Below are 16,353 nucleotides of genomic sequence, written 5' to 3'. Positions count from 1 at the left end.
AAGGGAGGGCTGCCTTAACAAAGTACCACAGACTGGGTGGCTTATACAACAGACATTATTTTCTCACAGTACTGGAGGCCAGAAGTTCAAGACTAGGTGTCAGCAGTGTTGGTTCCTTCTGGGGACTATACGGGAAGAATCTGTTCCAGGCCTCTCTCCTTGGTTTGTAGATGGCATCTTCTCTGTCTCTTCACATCTAAACTCCCTCTTCTCATAAGGACACCAATCTTTGTCCAAACTTGCTCTTCTCTTAAGGACCCCAGTCAGACTGGACTAAGGACCACTGTAATGATCTCATTTATGTTAATTTCCCCTTACAGGCCCTATCTCCAAAGACAGTCACATTCTGGGGCCACAGATTATGAACATAGGAACTTTTTGACACTGGAGACTGTGGAGGGAACTCCGCCCAGGGTCTGATTGGTGTCAGGCTCTGTACATGAACACTACGGTGGAGGTAATTACCTACAGCTCTGGGAGCACCCAGAGAGCAAAATCATTTATGGATCAGGCCAGAAGGAGATTAGGAAGTCTCCACAGAGAAGGTAAGATGGGAAATGGGCTTTAAATGAAAAGATTTCATCAGGTACAGAAGATTTTAAAATAGAAATTTTAAGTAGACGAATCCGTGTGTGCCAGAGCTTAAAAGTGTGAAACAGTAAGCCACATCGAAGAGAACTAGGTGAAATGAGAGAGCAGAGCAGAGAAATGGTTGGAAATGAAGGTGGAAGGACCACTGGAGACCAAATTATGAGAGGACTCCAATGTCAGTCAAAGATATTAGTAGACTTGATCCTTCGAGTTGGTTTCATGAACACCTTTTTTCAGAAAATCATTGAGGCCTAGAATGAGAACCACTAGCTACAACTCCTGTTACAGATGAGAAAAATTGTGGCTTAGAAAATACAAGTGAGTTAGTGGCAGAGAACCTCACCAGCACCTGAGGGAGTCATTCCTGTATGCTCTCTACAACATCACACATGGTCCCTGGGACTGTGAAAGTACAAAGATTTATATACCCTGGAGATTAGAACAGCAGAAAAAAAAAATCCCTTTTCCACCATCCTTCCAATTATAATAACATTATACTGGGTCACAAGTGAGGCCAGGAAAAATAGTTACCTTCAGTGATTTATGATCCAAGAATGGAGACCACCTACCATGCTCGGGCCTGAAGCAGATTCCACTTCAGTTTTGAAAATAACACTCTGAGTGCAGCCGCCCTGCTAGCCATATGCCTGCCTGGGCCCCTGCCTCCATATCAGGACCTGGGAGCCTCAACAGCCCTGTATTCACTTGGTCTTGCTGCTTATGAGGAACAAGATGTGCAGACTGATTGGGGAGCAGGGCATGATTTATTTTTATCTCTGTCTCTGGAAGAAAATTAATCCCAGATCATCATGCCAGGATGGAAGGCAGGTAGCTGAGATCTTTCCTGGGAAACTAAGGGCAGCTACCAACCCTGGAGACGATTCTATAATAGGTAGGCTACGGAACCAACCAAGAACATCTCTCAGGTGGGAACTTCACTTATAGATGGTGTTAATCCAATGCGTCTGGGTCTTCTAGAGAGTCACACTCAGAACTTTAGAGGACATCTTGGTCAATCCTTTTTTAAGCTGCGGTGAATCTGAGGCAAAGAGGAGAGAGTAGCTTGCCCAAAGTCATAGAAAGTTGGCAGAACCAAGCTGCTCGGCTCTCAAGTTCAGTGCTTTTTCCATGGTAGCCTGTCAACTCCTTCAAGCAAGAATGAATATCAAGGGTTGGGAACCCATCCCCTTGTTACTTGAAGGGCAACGCAAGGTCCCATCTCCCCTGTACACCATCCACCCCATCCTTCAACTGAGCCATGCTCTCTTTTGCCTGGGATGCAGATTTTAGCTAAATTTCAGGTTTGGACAATGGATAAGTGCTGGTACTGTGTTTCCTCAATATAAATAAGGTGGCTAAATTAACATGTCACAAACTTAGACCATGGGAAGCCCAGTGAGTTGGAGGCTGGGGAGCCAGTGGGAACTAGAGGAGATAGGGTGGTGGTAGTAAGTAATAGCAGAGGACTGCAGGTTAGGTAAGGCTGGGGATGGTTCTTCAGAGTGGCCTTAGGGAAAGGAAGGGACTGGAAAGTGGGAGAAGAGCTGGTGCAGGTGACATTGTCAGCCTTCAAAGTTGGTAAAGTCAGCCCCTACCTGAAGAACTTGGGGAGGACATTAGGTGAGCAGAGATCTGGGTATCATGAGAGGCAGCTGGCTGGGTGGGGCAGAGGGGCCTGAGGTGCTAAGCACTCAACCTCACTGTGCCTCCATTTACTCAACTATTAAAGTAGAATTCTAACAATTCCTCTGTCTTCCACCAGGCAGTTGTGGGTGGGAAGCTGGGAACTATGAGCCACAGAATTGGTTTTCCCCCAGATTTGATTCCCCAGGCTATAAGGAAACATTACACAGGAGCGGCAGGGCAGGAGGCGTGCTTTATGAAGATTTACCCGGCAGCAGGTGTGAAATTGGCAGAAGAAACAGGAGGATGATGCTGAGAAGTGAAGGGCTCGAGACATAAAACAGTTAACAAACGGTTGAAGCTGTCTTGGGGAGAGGTAATTAATTCTGCTCAGCTGTTAGTTGGTGTTCTGACTGTACACATTTAGAATGATGGCCTTTGACAGGCCTAATGTTGTTTTGCAGTATAAATGGTAAAATAGTCATTCCATAGAAAAATCAATATGGAATCTTTTTGCCTAATTGATCCCTAAGCTCCCGACTTTTGCCTCTGCCCCCAGCACTGCTCCCCTTGAATCACGTCCCCTCTGCATCCTCTCCTCACCCCCTGCTTCACTGCCCAGGTTTCACCCTCTTAGGGCAAATACCATGAACATGTAGTTGTTATTAGTTGACTGCGTGGCTGAAGGCCAGTGAACAATTACATCCTTCTCAGCTCACCTGTCTCCCACGGCACCGACTGGAGACATCAGTCACAGACAACCATCTCCAGAGTACATCAGCCCCTCAGGGACCTGCTCAGGTTGGCTGAATCTCTGCCTCAGCTGGCAAATTTTGTGCTGAACTGTGAGAACTACTTGGGAACCAAGAGCTGCGGGCAGAAGGGCTAGTTCTAAACAGCAGGATATTTCCCATGGCAGAGGGGTCCTGCCATAGCAACCCCATGCCTTCTGACCTGGAGACGCCTCACTGCCTGTCCACATGGCACCATGAGTCTCTAGCTCCCACCACCACCCCAAATCCTTACCCTCAGGGCTCGGGGCCAGGTGCACAGGCCTGAGAGCTGGCAGAAAGGGAGTTGTCTGCAGCCAGAAAGGGATTTTCTTTACCAGCCCACCCAAACGTTGTTTGGCTGCCACTGCCTCTGAGTTTTTCAGAAAGGAAAAAGAGAGATAGGGAAATGGGAGCCCTGGTGGGCTCTGGAGCCCTTTTGTTTTCTCAAGGGCATGGCAATAGGTCCAAAACGTCCTCTGGGTTTGAAAATGAAATGCCGGCACAGAGCAAATTCCTGACGAATGTGACCCAGATGTTTCTGAGCAATTTATTTTTGCTAATGGAAAATGGCTGAGCTAATAACCCTCAGAAACATTTCTGTAGGGAGAGTTGAAGCTTATTTTGCCTCTGCGCTTCTTGTTTTTTGCTTGTGGTTTTCTTTTAAGGAAGAAATTGGATGTAGGAAAAAGCCCAAATAACAACTCTGTCTGTGACAGCTGATGCCAAAATCCCACACATAGATTTTGTGACCTGATTTCTACCAATTATTGACCATTCAGTGAGGCCCAAGTTCTTCTCATCAATTACCTCATTTAATCCCTATGACAAGGAAGAGACCAAGGCTCAGAGCGATGACGTGTCCTACCCTGCCAGAGCCACACAGCCTGTGACAGCATGGCTGAGAATGAAAACCCAAGTTTTGACTCTAGATCAAAACTCTGTCCACCACCATACTCTTATAAGGAAATGACAAGGAAAATACAAGGGTTAAAAGAGACTCTGAGAGGCCGGATGCAGTGGCTCACACATGTATTCCCAGTACTTTGGGAGGCCAAGGTGGGCGGATTACTTGAGGCCAGGACTTCGAGACCAGCCTGGCCAATATGACAAAACCCCACCTCTACTAAAAAAAAAAAAAAAAAAAAAAAAAAAATTAGCCAGGCATGATGGTGCATGCCTGTAATTCCAGCTACTCAGGAGGCTGAGGCAGGGGCAGGAGAATCACTTGAACCCTGGAGGCAGAGGTTGCAGTGAGCCAAGATCACACCACTGCACGCCAGTCTAGGAGACCGAGCAAGACTCTGTCTCACAAAAAATAAAAAGAGAGAGCGAGAGAGAGAGTGCAAGACTGTGAGCGGTCTTCTAATTGATCCATGGGCTTTTTGTCAACACCTCAATTTTACAACCTAAACTTGGTCAGAGAGTCTAGTGAGTTTCCTTTTCTTTAAGGGAAAGGCATTTCTTTCTGGGCAGCATGAAAAGGACCGTCTTTGATGTCGCCACTCCCCAACATCTTTTGGACAACGAGTGACTGTGCTATCTAACGCTATATTCATAGTAAAGTGAAATGGCTTTGAAGCAGCAGAACTAGGTCCAAATCTAAGCTTCACTACTAACAAGCTAGGTGACTTTAAGCAAGTCAGTTATTAAGGTTCTCTGTGTTTAATTTCCTAATTATCAGCCAGGAAGCTCTCTCTAGCTATCTCTGTCGCTGTAGATATAGCCTATGGAAGGACTGTTGTGAAGATATCTTCAGCACAGCCCTTAACACAGAGTTGGCTCTCTGTAAATGGTGGTGATTATTAACTATTCCATAACTACGGAAATGAGTGAGCAAGTGAGCAGTGAATGTGCTTCTCCTCCTCTGTGAGACTAAGAGAAACTCCATGATTGTCAAGTTTAGCCACGAGGAAAGGCACATAACCCTTCTCCTTAGTGCATTTGCCCTACTAGAAAGTGGTTACTTTGTGCTTACAGGAATTTGCAAATGACATTACAAGAGCAGGATAATGGGCTGAGAGGAAACAAGCTTGCCATGACCTTCACCTCCTCTTGCTTCCACATATTGGGATCCCAGGACTATAAGGGATTCAACAAGACCGCCTTGTTCATAACCTACTTCCAAGCAAGATGAGACTTAAACCATTTCTAGTGATCAATTATTACATATCTGCCATGTGTCAGGCAGCGTGCTGGCATAGATAGGTAAGTAGGTAGATAGATAAAATAGAATAGGTAGATAGCTGGTAGGTAGGTAGGTAGGTAGGTAGACAGACAGACAGACAGATAGACAGACAGACAGATAATCTCAGATCATCTTATCCTTCCATAGAGGCAGGACAGGAGGATAGTAAAAAGAGCATAAACTATGGACACAGGTAAGATGGTTTGAAATCCTGGCTCAGACCTTTTCTCTCTATGTGATTTTGGGCAAGTTGTTCTTCTCAGAATCTCTATAGAAGGGGGAAAGTACATCTACTCAAATGAATTGTTTTTAATCAGATAAAATTCCTGCAGCACACAGGACAGTCTCTGGCACAGAGGAGAGTCACAGGGGAGCTGACTCTCATTTGTATTTACTCTGCAGAGTCATTGCCACCATAGTGTACTAATGAGAATGTTGAACTCCAGGACAGAAGGGGACTTGCCCAAAATTACAGAGTTAAGGGGCAGACATGGAAAACTGGTTCTCATGCATCCAAATCTATTTCTGTTCAAAGCTGCAAAAATATTCACTGAGCACTTCATTAGACTCCCATGCAATGGGAGAAGGGCTGGGCATTTCTAGGAAATCCAGGATCCCAAGAAGCTCACATCCTAATGGGAGAAACATTTACTTGGCAAATATTCATTGTATTAGTCCATTCTCATGTTGCTATAGGGACATACCTGAGACTGGGTAATTTGTAAAGAAAAAGAGGTTTAATGGAATCACAGTTCCACGTGGCTGGGGAGATTTCACAATCATGGCAGAAGGTGAAGAGGGAGCAAAGGCATGTCTTACATGGCAGCAGGCAAGAGAACATGCGCAGGGCAACTGCCCTTTATAAAATCATCAGATCTCCTGAGACTTACTCACTATCACCAGAATAGCACAGGGGAAAAATCCACACCCATGATTCAATTACCTCCCACCAGGTGCCTCCCACAACACACAGGGATTATTGGAGCTACAATTCAAGATGAGACTTGGATGGGGAAATAGCCAAACCATATCATCTATTTTGTCACCCATTCTATATCTTTGGCAGCATGGAAGATGGTGGAAATGCAAAGGTATACCTAACAGGTATAACCTGTGCCTGCATCCCACACAGCATATTGTTTTGAGGGCAGACATACGTGTATAAAATGAAATATGTTAAGCACTCCCGTGGGAGAATCCTACAGCACGGGGACTCACCAAGGAAGCAGCACTTGAGTAATGTTGAAGCACCAGGAATGGAGAAGTTAAGACTTAGTTGGAGCAGTGTTGGTCAGGGAGGGAGCAGGAGGTCCCAGGAGTGGTCTGGAGAGGAGAGACTGTGTAGTCCTTGAAGAAATGGAGAAGGTCAATGCAGCTGTAATTGAGTATGAGAGGGAATAGCAGGCTTAGGTAAGGCTGGAGGAGGGCTGGGGCACGGAGAGACTTGAAACATATATTACGAAACCTGGAGGCTTTAATGAGGCCAGTGCAAAACCTTCAAAGTATTTTAAGGCAAAGGAGCAGTAAGATTTTCACATTAGAAAGATTACTCTGGTTACAGTCTGGAGAAAGGACTGGGGATGAGGGAGATACAGAAATAAACAATTACCATTAAGGCAGGGGATTAACAATTACCAGGAGGCAAGGGAATATTGAAAATATTGAACAATCAGTATCAAATGGACATCAACTAAATAGAACGTAAGGCTGCTGGAGAAAGTTCTGAAGGCCTCCTGCTGCACCTGGCATCATCCCTACCAATACCAGCAAAGGGACCAAGTGGCAGGGAGGGGGCATTCATGGGAGAGGTATTGATGGTGAGGGCAGTGGCTCTTTCCCAGTTAGCATGAACTTATTTGAGTATCTTAGCCACTGATAAGGCCACCCTGATGCATTGGATTGTCAATGCCAGCCAGGGTAGGGGTAAAAGCCAAGTTTTGGGGGAGCCTGGAAAAGACCCAACAGGTTCCATGCACCTCACCTGTGAGCCAGGAACCAAGGAAAGGCCTTTTCTCTGCTCATAGTGTGAATATCCTGAATCCTGGAACTCCTGGTGAAACAACTCTGACTTTGGAGAAGGATATGTCACATGGAAGAATCAGGACATGGCTGCTTTAAAAGGGATGCAGTCTCACTGCAAACTGACTCCTGGTCACAGCCGCAGCAGGGGAGCATGTCCAAAGCCACCTGCTGTGGTCGAGCAGACTTTGTCTTGGATTCATCCCCAACAACTCCCACTCTTGAGATGCTTGACATCCTTCCTGTGTCCCGACCCTCACCAGGTCCTCAGTGAACAATTTTTCTAATTCTTCTTGATTCTCCTGTTTTGGTTTTGCCTTCTCTGCAGACACTACACCTGCCCAGCTTCTTTTTAATCTCATCTGTGTCTTGCAGTTTCTTCCACTGAACCATCCAGCTGAGTGTACACCCCTCATTCCCTGCTGGTGCCCCAACTTTTCTGTGGGAGAAGCAGTGCTTCAGAGAGAACTTAGGTTCAAGTGCGGTGTTTGCTGCTTTGCAAACTAAGATACTCAAAACAGTGGAGCAATTCATTCATTCATTCATTCATTCATTCGTTCATTCACATCTTCCTGCCAGGGCAGAGTAAATGCTTGTAGGGTTCACCACTATTTCCACAACTTTAATATTCTTCCTGGAATCTACAAGGCACTCAGTAATGATTCACTGAGCACCTACCACTACATGCATGGTCTGTGCCAGGACTGCTGAGGATACAAGGATGACATGGCCCTGCCTTTAGTGAACTTTAATCAATTAATAATTCATTCATTCATTCAGTCAGTCAGTCATTCCATCATCAGGCATTTAGAGTTAGCTGACTGAATGCCCACTTTGTGTTAGGCACTATGGATAAGGAGCAGTTACTAAACTCAAACAGATCATGCTTAAAAAGAGAGAGGAATACAGGAACTGCTACAGGGCAAGAGGTATCTCTAACTGAAAGATTGTGTCACCCATGAAAAATGAAGACGGGAAATAAAACCAAAGTTTCTAAAGCTGTTTTAGCATTAGGTATTGACTTTGGCAAGAGGATGGAGAGTGTGTGGTCCTACTTGAATGTTGAGGCCCTAAACCCTATGCAAGAGTCTTCCAAATCCATCTCATTTCAAAGGTTGAAGTCCAATGGGTAAAAGAAAAAAAAATGCACTTGGACTGTGAACCAGACCTTGAGTGAGACTCACGCTCTGTAAACAGCTTGCTTAGACCCTCGGCAGTTCACAGGCAAAGGCTTGCACAGGTTCGTTGCATCTGCTCTCTCCTTTGGCAAGATACAAAACTTAGAACAAGAGAAGCTGTTCCTTCAACACAGTCATGGCCGCACCGATGCCGGTAAGAAGCATCAGATCTCAGTAACCATTTATGAGATTTAAGCTTCTGCAGTTGTTCTTCATTCAAAAAGTATTTATCGAGCCCCTGTGTGTACCAGGTACTGTGTTAAGAGCTGGATGCATGGTGTGAGGTACAGTCCCTGCTGGCATGGGCTTTAGAGACAGGTGGGGTTCTCATTATACACCAGACAGTGTTCTAAATAAACCACTTACAAATGTAGAGACTGAGGCACAGAGAAATAACTAACTCACCCAAAGATGCATTGCTAGTAAAAGAAGAGCTGAGATTTGAACAGTCTGGCTCCAGAGCCCACATGTGCTATTACACATCTCTAGACGAGGGAACAGTATAGGAGTCTTTACCAAATGCCATGAGCCACATTGAACAAAACTGGAAATTAGGGAATAACTATGGTAGGCAAGGAGGAGAGAAGGGAAACACTGACAGTGGCCAGGGAAGGCATCGCAGAAGAAGGGACAGTTACACTTGAACATGAAGGGTGGAAGCAGTCAACTACACCCTGAGCTGGGAAGAGCATCCTAAGGCGAGGGCTCCAAGAATGGAGGCATGCCAATCAGGAGCCAAGAGAAAGGGAGAAGTGGCACGAGAGGATCTGTAGATGGAGGCACAGCCAGATCATGGGCCCTGTAAGTGAAATGAGGGGCTTAGAGTTTGGGCAGAGGACGCTTCTGAGTCTTAGAAGGGGAGGTATGCCAGGGCCTAATTTGTGTGCCTGAGGATGAGGCTAAGATGGGAACATTGAGAGTGTAGAAGCACAGGCTCTGAGGCCAGGAAGACTGGATTCAGACGCTGACTCCTCTATTTCGGGAAAGTTATTTATCTCTCTGGGTGTCAGTTTCCTTCATTTATGAGAAAGAGATGACAATACCTCCCCCATAAGATTGCATATAAGGAGAAATTAAATGTGAATTGCTTAAAACAGTGCCAGCCACATAGCCAGCAGTCTGTAAATATCAGCTTTAACATCCCCATCCCCACCTCCATTTCCTGCTGAATACAGCTGATGGCAATAGTATTTTGGCACACCCTGTAATTAAAAGTAATACATGTTCAATGCAGGACATTTGGAAAATAGAGAAAAGCACAAAACAATTAATATTCACACCAACAAAAGAAAACCATCATTAATATTTTTTGTCATCTCTTTTTTTCAAAGCACCTCACATAAAGTACAAAAATTGTATCATGTTTATGTATGGCTCTATAGACTGCTCTTATTTTTAACTCAGCAACTACTGCAGGCTGAATCCTCCAGAGGTAAACATTGAGACCATTTTGGAGGTGTGCAAGACATTTATCTGAGATCAACACCTAAGGAAGAGAGGGGGAGGAAGACAGGTAAGGCAGAGGGAGAAGTCAAACTTTAATGCAGGTGTTAAGTTACTTATATATCATACACATGCATAAAAACATACATACACACATATACATGCACGCACCCATATATATGCATACGTATGCATTAATCTATCTATTATATAGAGAATGAGGAGAGGGAGGGAGAGAGAGAAAGGTTGATTAAGACAGGAAATATGAAATCTCTGGTTCAGAGAAGAGACCTTTTTCACTCACAAAGCATATTCACACCAGTTCTTCACACCCCAGTCCCCACAGGATGATGCAATAAGGGCCAGGTGTTACCCTATGCATTCAGCAGGGGTGCAACATAGATTGCAACCCAAAACCTCATGGAATTCAGAACTTATATATGGTGGCTACTACTTCTGCCCATCCTCCCCTCTGAAGAGAGATTTTGAGTCTGGAATATAAATATATGTTTCTGCAGGAGAAAGGAAGGCATATCTAGACTTATTTCCCTAGAATGTGAGCAAGTATCTCCAAGAAAGATAAGCCTCTAAATCTCTTTGGAGCCATATACAATCTCTAAGTTGCAAGACATGTTAGTAAGTCAGTCATCTTTTAACCAAGTTTGCTAGTGTTCTTTGCTCAGAAATCCCAGGAACTATAGGATATTTTAAAAAATCGTGGAGAATTGTTTCCCTGTGGAGTACTTGACATAAGCCAGGCCAAGCTGGTGGAAAGCTCTGGAGCATAAATGGTGTACCAGAATGTTCTGCATTAGGCAGAAATGGCTGGGCTTTTATGTCCCTACCTCAAAAAATCACTGGATGTGTGCAAGTCAAGAAGGATGTGTCCGTGGCTTGTCTCTCTCTGCAGTTGAGACAAACCCTGATGGAACTAACATGCATGGTAGCAAGTCCTTCCTTGAATGGGGATCTGAGCAGTACATCTCCATGTGTACCACAGCAACATACTATGAATATTTTCTCACATCAGTGATTTCTAAGGTTTGCATGTGATGTGGTTTGGCTGTGTCCCCACCCAAATCTCATCTTGTATTGTATCTCCCACAATTCCCACATGTCATGGGAGGGATCCAGTGGGAGGTAATTATATCATAGGGGTGGGTCTTTTTCATGTTATTCTTGGGATAGCAGATAAGTCTCATGAGATCTGATGTTTCTATAAAGAGGAGTTCCCCTGCATGAGCGCTCTCTGCCTCCTGCCATCCATGTAAGCCGTGACTTGCTCCTACCTGCCTTCTGCCATGATTGCAATAAAGGTATGTCTTTATCAGCAGCATGAAAATGGACTAATATACCATGGTATTTCATTGTTCTAATTATCTTAATTAGTGAATTCCTCATTATTGAGCATTAGGTTGTTACTAACATTTTGCTGTTCTAAATAATCCTGCCACGAATTCCTTACTGTATTATATCTTTGTATCCTTCTCTAGTTTCTCCTTAGGACAAATTCCTGAAAGTGAAATTCTAGGTCAAGGTGTTTGGATATTTTTAAGGCTACTGATATGCATTACAGAACTGGCCCCCATTAAGGTTATGCAAGTTGATACCGTCCTACAGTGGCTGAGCCTGTCTGCTTCTCCTGCATTCTGCTAACCTTGATTCTCATTACTCTTTTAAGTCATTGTTAATCAGATAGGGGGAAAAATGTATTCCACTTTTGTTTTTATTTGCATGTTTATAATACTGTGGATAAACCTTTTTCACGTGCTGTTTGACCATTTTGATTTCTCATCTTCAGAACTGTTTGTTCACATTCATTCCTCATTTTTTCTAGTGGAGCATTTTTCTTTTCCTTATTGACTTGAAAGACCTCTTAAACATATCAACCCACTCTTGCTATCATATATGTTGCCATTATTTTTCTCAGTTTATAGTTTGCCTTTTCATCTTGTTTATAGTGTTTTTGACATCCATGTTTTATAGTTTATTGGAGCCAAATCAATCAATCTTTTCCATTTTTGACTCACTCCTTGTCATTATGTTTACAAAGCTTAGTTCATTTTATAATCCAGATGCAGGATCTTAGTTCTTTTTCTTCTATTAAATTTGACCAAATTCATTTCAATTCATTGTTACAACCAGCCTAGACCTTTTAGAGTCTTGATGATGTCAGCCAGCATTTCAACTCTTCCTCCCAGTCTTGAGTCAAAAGCAAATGTGATCCATTCTCTTTCTGTGACTTCATCCTAGTCATCCATCACCCCTCATCCATTTCTCTAATGATGTTCATTCAACTTGTCTGAAATGGAGCCAAATGGAGCCTTTTGTATCACTAACACAGCAGACAACTGGCCCTAGGGACTGACATTAAGAAGGAAAGTCATTGCCAATGGGATGCCTGGCCTGTTTGGATCAGCATTTTCACAGAGCCTGTCACCCTTAAAACCTTCACATTAGAGTCATAATAGTTTATTTACATTTTCTTCTCCCTTAGGTATATCTGTCTTTTTCCCTTTTGGAATTATAAGGGAAGAAATACATAGAAAAAATGATGTGTTTGATGAGGCATGGAATGGCAGTGCAAACTGCCCAGAGTCACTTTGATGTTCAGTTCATTTCCTTAGAATGCTGGGCAAGACATTAAAGATTATTTGGTCCCTACCTTCCTCTCTCACTCATCTGATGAAAAGATCCTTTTTACAATGTGTGGGTTGATTATAGATGTCATGATGGAGACCATCCAGGAACCAGACAGTTTACTGCTTTAAAGGAAGAAAAGCACTTAGAATTTAAGATATTAAGCCAAGATCACACAGTCTGAAAGTGCTGGAAACTAGATTTGAACTCACATCTATCTGCATCCTACTCCTATACCAAGTTGCCTCTGCAGCTGGGGGCAAGTCACCCCACATTCTTTGATGAGCATCAGGGATGGGAACTTACTCCTGAAGATGATTCCTGGAGCACTCCAGGAACTCTGGATGTTGGCCTAAATTTCCCTTTCTGTCTCTTCTCCCCCTTAAAAACCTACAAACATGGTCTTCCTGCCCTTCCTCAAGATAAGTCTTTTTAAGATTCTATTTGCCCTTTCTCCTCTCCCTCTGATCTGTTGACAGTTCCACACAGGACAGAGCTAGAAGGCCCTTCCTCCTGCCCACTCCCATCCAATCTTGCTTTGAGTTATGCCTGTCATCCACATTGCGCACCACTGAATGCCATGCTTCGGGTGGGCTCTGATTGCAGCTAGACTCACATCCCCCAGCAACAGGCCAGGTTTTTTCCTTCTATTCCAGGAAGTTACGGGAAGGGGAACAGCCTCCTTTCCTCCCCTCCTACTCCCAACTTTGTTACTCCATTCTCAGATGGAAGCAATTGGGAGCAGATGTTTGTTGTTTACGTATATTCACATAAGTCTGGCCTTTGAACCCTGGGGGATACCAGGAGTGGTCACACAATCTCCTTTCCATGGCAAAGTTTTTTCTTACCTGCTTGTGAAGCAAGATTCTGTCCCAGCTTGACGGTTCTTTTCTTACCTCCCAGCATTACCCTGGAATTCCTGACTGCCTTCATTGAACATTTATGTTTGGAGATGCTGTCCTCACTTCCTGATGCTCACAGAATGAGGGAGAAACAGGCAAGCAGATGAGAAAGCTTAGAGTTTCTGATCAGGGCTTCTAAGGTGGGGAACCATCCAGCATAGAACCAGTAAGGGCCTCTTCAAAAGTGGCTGGTCACATGGCTGATCTCACTTCTATTGCTGAATCTTGGAAGGAATCTGGAACAGGGAGCAGGGAAGGCAGTACCCAAATGCAAGGAAGTAGGAGTAGAGAAGAGCACGTCACAGTCATTCCATGATCTGCCTCATTTCCCAGTTACTGTGTGCTATGTCTTCTCTTCCCACATGCTCATTTCTCTCATTTCTAACATGGGGATGACAATATGACTTTCTTCATGGATTTCTTGTGAGGATTAAATGATACAATGAATGTAAAGTGCTTAGGACAATAAGTGTTCCACAAATGGTGACTATTGGTATATTCACTCTAGCCCTAGATCTATTTATTTCAGTTAACAAAGCACCAGGCTATGTTTGAGAAAAACATCCTTGCTTTTTTATCTCTTGCGTTGGAGCTTTCTCATGCACCATGTCATCTGAGCCTCACTACAACCCTGGAGGAGGAAGCACAGCAGACCTTACTGACCCTCACACAATGAGGATACAATGAAGATTTGGATGAATGAAAGGGTGATGCCAGAATCTGTCCATAACTCTCAATTGCCACTTTGTTTTTAATGAAGATTATTGACCGGCAACAAGGCTTGACTGAGTTGAGTCTTGCCTCCTGTCTGACAGGTCCTGCCTCCATTTTATCCTTCTTTTGTCTCCCTCAGTCCCCATAGGAGGACTCAGCAATGGCTCCCTGTTTGAGGTTGAGGCTTATCCCACTGCCCGAGTTGATCATGAAAATGGCAAGAAATTTCTCAGTCCTGAATGTTGCTTCAGAGTTTTGATCTTCACCATCAATTCTGGATTCAGCCCAGAACTCACTTCTGGACTCTTATCTTGCATTGAGAACTGTAAAGCATCTGCATCTTACCCTACCTGAAATCTAATAAGTTATTCTACCACAATTCCTGGGTACTGGCAGAAGATACAAGACTCCTGGGTCAGAGGTGGATGACTTATTACTCAGCAATAGCAGTAGCCATAATATCATCATTGGTGGTTCCCTGACTCCCAAATCCAACATGGCAATGTGTAGAGAGCCAGGTAACTCCTGCACATACAGTGGGTTGCATTACAGGAAAGGAATCCCCAGTTTAGGGAACCCTTATCTTTTAAAGGGATTATAAGCAAACATCCTAAATTTTGCCCCAGAGAGAGACATTGCCGGCCAACAAATAAATATGCCCTCTGCCCCAGAAGAAAACACTCTCTATGTTAAAGTGCTATAATACACACATCCTTGGAAAGATAGTTGGAAACAAAAGCTCTCAGTGCCTCTGCCCATGAGATGTGCAGAAACTTGAAAGACTTATGGAGAACTGAGTCCCAATACCTTGTCCCCCCACCTCTGGAATCTGCCTGTCTACTCTGGCCATAGATTCTGGGACAATATCAATAGCCATGGCCTTATTAGGATGATAGTAACACTATGAAGTCATAGTCAGGAGATTTTTAGAATGTATCTGGTTTGAATACTTGTCCCCTCCATACCTCACATTGAAATTTGATCCCTAGTATTGAAGGGGGCCTATTGGGAGGTGTTTTGGTTATAAAAGTAGATCCCTCGTGAATAGATTAATGCTTCCCTTGGAGGTGAAGGAGTTCTTACTCTATTAGTTCTCACTAGAGCTGTTTGTTAAAAAGAGCCTGACACCTACCCCCATCCCCAACTCTGCCACTTTTCTCTTGCTTCCTCTCTCGCCATGTGATCTTTGTACACAACAGCTCCCTTCGCCTTCCCACGTTGGGAAGCAGCCTGTGGCCCTCACCAAATGCTAAACAGAGGCTGGCACCATGCTCCTTGTACAACCTGCAGACCATGAGCCTAATAAACCTCTTTTCTTTATCAATTACCTAGTCTTAGGTATTCCTTTACAACAATACCAAACAGACTAAGACAGAGGGCTAACGTGCCTTGTGCTGCATCTTGGCAATGGTTACAGGCAATGTGTGCCTGGCTTCTTGAGGAAAGATCAAGTATGACCCAGGGTTTTGAAGGCAGAACAGGTATGAGTATGAAGTCTGATTAGAGGAGACATTAGCATGAATTGTATAATGATGGCCAAACCCATTTATCTAATGATAGAAGTTCATGAGTCCAGCACTGAAGGTTAGTTAACTTCAAGGTGTGAGCAGTTAACCAATGTGGATTCTCTTGATGTTTGTGTCCTTTACTTGAAGAGTATGAACACAGGTAGACAAACACAGCTGGCTCAGATCCAGGAAAGTTCACATCAAGTGAGCTCACCCTTCCCCTCCATGGTTCATCTAAACATTCCCTCATCCTTTCACCCAATGGATAAAGATTTATTATAGTGCTTCCTATAGGCCAGGTTCTTAACCTTATGAGCATCATGGTGCAGACTGTATAGCACTGTCACCTGACTGCACTGAAGCAACCTAGCAAAAAGTTCCCATTGCTCTTCAAGGGCTTTGCAAATATACATCCTTTTCTCTAGCAATTCCACATCCAGAGTTGTATTCTAAAGAAAGAATCAGAGACAAACAAAATGTTCTTTCTGAGGAATAAACTAACACAAACAAAGTGCTAAGAGCAATCTCCAGCTCAATATATTTTGTTTTTTTGTTGGTGGTGGTTTTGTTTTGTTTTATTTTGCTTTTGAGAGAGTCTCAATCTATCGCCCAGGCTGCAGTGCAGTGGAGCAATCTTGGCTCACTGCAACCTCCGCCTCCTAGGTTCAAGCAATTCTCCTGCCTCAGCCTCCTGAGTAGCTGGGATTACAGGCTCGTGCCACCAAGCCCGGCTAATTTTTGTATTTTTAGTAGAGATGAGATTTCACCATGTTGGTC

General features: G+C 43.9%; 1 long non-coding RNA gene across 1 annotated transcript; it reads left to right on the top strand.

Annotated features, from left to right (window-relative positions):
* The first annotated feature begins 320 nt into the window (after window positions 1-320).
* On the top strand, window positions 321-4,111 carry LOC117078972. The gene is made up of 2 exons (XR_004435225.1): window positions 321-545; window positions 2,423-4,111. It is a non-coding gene; the product is annotated as an uncharacterized LOC117078972 (long non-coding RNA).
* Window positions 4,112-16,353: the final 12,242 nt, after the last annotated feature.

The sequence above is a fragment of the Trachypithecus francoisi genome, unplaced genomic scaffold (assembly GCF_009764315.1).
Source record: "Trachypithecus francoisi isolate TF-2019V2 unplaced genomic scaffold, Tfra_2.0 Lachesis_group7, whole genome shotgun sequence".
Lineage (NCBI taxonomy): Eukaryota > Metazoa > Chordata > Mammalia > Primates > Cercopithecidae > Trachypithecus > Trachypithecus francoisi.
Note: the sequence above shows the minus strand (reverse complement) of the source record. Positions and strands in the feature narration are given on the sequence as shown.